Raw genomic sequence first — 4752 nt, 5'->3', positions numbered from 1 at the left:
GTACAGTATGTACAATAAGGGAAAAAGCAAGGATGCTGTGATAGAGAACCACAGCTCTAGTCTAGAGGTAAACTGGCTTAGTCGGTAGAGCATTTGACTCTTGATCTCAGGTTCTGAGTGTAAAGATTACTTAATTTTTTTTTAAATCTTAAAAAAATAAGAAGGTATCATTGAGTTATGACTTAAAGGGTGAGAAACAGAAATAAGAATGTTCCAGGCTAAAGGATAGTAAGAGTAGAGGTGTTTATTTTTATTTTTTTATTTAAAATTTTTTAATTTAAGAGTAGAAGTGTTTAAATGAAAGGATGTGACCTAATACTTACCTGGCAGGGGAGATACCATGATCACAAAGGTGGTTTTCCCAGGGCGAGGCTTATCCATTGCACTTCGGATGTGCTGACCCCTGCGATTTCCCCAAATGTGGGAAACTCGACTGCATAATTTGTGGTAGTGGGGGACTGCGTTCGCGCTTTCCCCTGGTAAAAGAAAAAAAAAAAAAAAAGAAGAAAGGATGTGACCTGTTTAAGGAATAGCAAGGAAATCGGTGTGCCTGGATCAAGGTGAGCAAAAAAGGGAAAAGATTACCAAGGACCTTTCGCCTATGGGTAGAAACTTAGACTGGATTTTATGTGCAATAGGAATCCACTAAGTACACTTAAGCAGTGGAATGACATGATATGATTACATATTTAAGCCATCCCTCTGGCAGCTGTGTGGAGAATGTAGAAACAAATAGATGAACTAAAATTCCAGAGAAGAAAGAGCCTTTCATGTGTGAGCTGATGAGTCCATCATCTTCCCTGGAGAAAATTTTTGATTCTGGATGCAGGCTGATTAGTTTAGCCCAGGCAGAGGGAATCCATTGGTGGTGAGTTTTGGGTGGCCATCAGGGGCTGGTGTAATTGATTGGAAATTGGATGAGCCTCCCAAATGCATGACCTGTTTTCCCCCATGGAATAGTTGCTAAATTCCGGGTTAGGGTGTGGGAAGACTGAGACACTGAAATGAAAGCTAAAAGACAAAAAGAATCCCCCCTAGTCTTATGGTGCTAAAGAGGAAAGACCCTTATGAAGCAAAGAGCCTGCCCAAACTCGTAATTGGTCTCCCCATCAAGACAATGGCCAGATTTCAGTCCTGAATGGGGAGGAATGCTAAGCCCAAACCCTCTGAGGAGCAGACTAGAATTCCCCTGATCTTTCAGAGCCGAAGAAAAATAGGCCTTTCAAACTGCAAAAGCAATTCAATGAAGTGAGAATAGTTTTTTCAACAAATGGTACAAATTAAGTATCCTTGGGGCTGGGGCAGGTGAGGGAGGGAAAAACTTTAAGCCAAGCTTCACATCTTATACAAAAATTAATTCAGGGGCACCTGGGTGGCTCAGTTGGTTAAGCTTCTGCCTTCAGCTCAGGTCATGATCCCAGGGTCCTGGGATTGGGCTCCCTGCTGGGCAGGGAGTCTGCTTCTCTCTCTCACTCGGCCCCTCCCCATGCTTGTGCTTTCTTTCTCACTCTCTCTCTCAAATAAATAAAGTCTTTAAAAAGTCTTTTAAAAAATTAACTCAAAGTGGGTCACAGATTATAATTATGTTTTACAAACATAATTATACTCTGGATATGGTTTAAGAGGCTACATGGCCATAGTAAATATGGGATGCCTGGGTGGCCCAGCAGTTGGGCACTTGCCTTCAGCTCAGGTCGTGTCTCTGCCTCTCTCTCTCAGTCTGTGTCTCTCATGAATAAATAAATAAATCTTTTTAAAAAGGTTTTATTTATTCATGAGACAGAGAGAGAGAGAGAGAGAGAGGGAGAGGGAGGCAGAGACACAGGCAGAGGGAGAAGCAGGCTCCATGCAGGAAGTCTGACGTGGGACTCGATCCCGAGTCTCCAAGATCAGGCCCTGGGCTGAAGGTGGAGCTAAACTGTTGAGCCACCTGGGCTGCCCTAAATAAATCTTTTAAAAAATAAATAAATAAAAAGAGGCTACATGGCCATAGTACATAAAGTTTTTATGGTGTGGAAAGAGCCAAACAAAACAACAATATATAAAATATAAAACTTGTGGAGGAAAACACAAAAGAGAATCTGAGGTACCAGGGGCTGGGGTGAAGGGTTCTGAGTTGTGACACTAAAAGCATGATCCATAAAAGAAAAAAAAAAAAAAGGACAAATTAACTTCATTGAAATTGAAAAAGTTTTGTGAAAGATCTTGTTTAGAGGATAAAACAACAAGCTACCCAGTGGGAGATAATATTTGTCAACTACATATCCAACAAAAGACTGCTATCTAAAACTCTCAAGACACAGAGTAAAAAACCAAACGATCCATTAGAAAACAGACAAAAGACATGAAGACATATCTCACCAAAGAACATATATGTATAGTAAATGAGCCCATGAAGATATTCAACAATACTAACCATTAGGAAAACATAAATTAAGACCACGATGAGGTGTCACTAACCATCTATTAGAACAACTATATAAGAACCATGATGGCAACATCAGGTGCTGGTAAGAATGTGCAGGAACGGGATCACTCATACATTGCTGCTTGGAATGTAATATGATACAGTTACTCTGGAAAGAAATTTTGCAGTTTCTTAAAAAAACTAAACATACAGTTACTATACAACTCAGCAATTGTACACTTGAGCATTTTTCCAGAAGAATGAAAATTATGTCTTTCAAGGATGACCATAACAGCTTTGTAATAGCAAAAAAGTGGAAACAACAAAATGCTTGTCAACAGTCATCAACAGACTGTGGTACACCCACACCTTGGGATACTACTCAGCAATAAAAAGGACTTAGCTACTGACACACACTACTTGGATGGATCTTAAAGGTGTTAGGCCAAGGGGCACTTGGCTGGCTCAGTTGGTGGAGTTGTGACTCTTGATGTGAGGGTTGTGAGCTCAAGCCCCACACTGGGTGTAGAGATTATTTAAAAATAAAATCTTTTTTAAAAAACGGCATTATGCTGAGTGACAGGAAAGATCGTCTCAAAAGGATACATACTGTATGAATCCACTTACATAACATTCTGGAAATTGAGAACGAAGACCAAAGGTGGAGAACAGATTACCAGTTGCAAGGACCCGAGATAGCAGGGGAGGAGGGTGTAACTACAAAGGAGAGAAAGCAACCAAGGTGGGAGCTGTGGGGTCTTTTATAACCAAATCTTGGAAGTGACATAACATCACTTCTGCCATAGTCTATTGATGACAGAGGTCAATCCTGGAACAATGTGGGTGGTGTTAGTGACTAAGAGGTGGGAATCTTTGGGGGCAGTTTTGGAGGGTATCTACCACATCAATCAAAGGCGTTACAAGAACATCTAAAACATTAAGGATAGAAAAAGGCTGAGGGATCCCTGGGTGGCGCAGCGGTTTAGCGCCTGCCTTTGGCCCAGGGCGTGATCCTGGAGACCCGGGATCGAATCCCACGTCAGGCTCCCGGTGCATGGAGCCTGCTTCTCCCTCTGCCTGTGTCTCTGCCTCTCTCTCTCTGTGACTATCATAAATAAATTAATTAATTAATTAAAAAAGAAAAAGGCTGAGATGATGGAAAAAAGAATAGTCATACAAATGCTAACCAAAAGAGAGATTAGTGTTGATAAGACACAAGAGGCTTTAAGATAGAAAGCATTACAAGACTTTTTCTTTTAAGATTTATTTATTTATTTAAGAGAAAGAGAGAGATAGTGAGCATGCACAAGCAGGGAGAGGGGCAGAGGGAGAGAGAGAATCCTGAAGCACACTCCCCACTAAGCGCAGGGCTCAATCCATAGATCACAACCTGAGCCAAAATCAAGAGTCAGCCGCTTAACCAACTGAGCCACCCAGGTGCCCAGCGTTACAAGACTTAAAGAGGGGACACCTGGGTGGCTCAGTGGTTGAGCATCTGCCTTTGGCTCAGGTCATGAACCTGGGGTCCTGAGATGAGTTCAGCACGAGGCTCCCTCCAGGGAGCCTGCTTCTCCCTCTGCCTATGTCTCTGCCTCTCTCTATGTGCCTTTCATGAATAAGTAAAAAAAAAAAAAAAAAAAAAGGTTTAGGGGATCCCTGGGTGGCTCATCGGTTCAGCGCCTGCCTTCAGCCCAGGGCGTGGTCCTGGAATCCCAGGATCGAGTCCCATGTTGGGCTCCTGGTATGGAGCCTATTTCTCTCTCTCTCTCTCTCTCTCTCTCTCTCTCGTCTCTATGTCTATGTCTCTATTTATCATGAATAAATAAATAAAATCTTTTAAAAAAAGGCTTAAAGAGTAAATGGAAGACCAAGTACAGACAGTACAGCTAGACAATTCTTTTAGATTTTTCAGTGAAAGAAAACAGACAAATGGGCCAGTAGCTAAAGAGAGATGTGAAACCAGAGAAGTTGTCATTTGTTGTTTTAAGTAACACTGGAGTATGCATGTTTGCTCAAGAAAGCAGTCTGGGAATAATGACAGCTATCATTTACTGAGGACTTGCAATATGCTAGTCATTGTTCTGAATACTGTATATGCATTAATTCATTTAATCTTTACAACAACCTTTTCAGGTAAGCACAATTTTCCCTGTCTTAGAGATGAGTCTCAGGCACAGAGTAGTTAAGTAACTTGCCCAAGACCACAGAGCTAAGGAGCATAGAGCTCCTGTGCAGCCTAAACCATCACACCTTAAGCATCTGGGAGACATTGGTGACAGAGAGTGGTGATATAAGAAGCGAAAGAGGGATCCCTGGGTGGCGCAGCGGTTTGGCGCCTGCCTTTG

At 41.9% G+C, this 4752-nt stretch overlaps 1 non-coding gene across 1 annotated transcript; it reads left to right on the top strand.

The window, feature by feature from the left end:
* The first annotated feature begins 315 nt into the window (after positions 1-315).
* On the top strand, positions 316-479 carry LOC112659553 (U1 spliceosomal RNA). Its single transcript, XR_003136384.3, has one exon. It is a non-coding gene; the product is annotated as a U1 spliceosomal RNA (small nuclear RNA).
* The last annotated feature ends 4273 nt before the right edge of the window (positions 480-4752 follow it).

This window comes from Canis lupus, chromosome 18 (genome assembly GCF_003254725.2).
Source record: "Canis lupus dingo isolate Sandy chromosome 18, ASM325472v2, whole genome shotgun sequence".
In the NCBI taxonomy this organism is placed as follows: Eukaryota; Metazoa; Chordata; class Mammalia; order Carnivora; family Canidae; genus Canis; species Canis lupus.
This window is presented reverse-complemented; position numbering and strand designations above follow the sequence as displayed.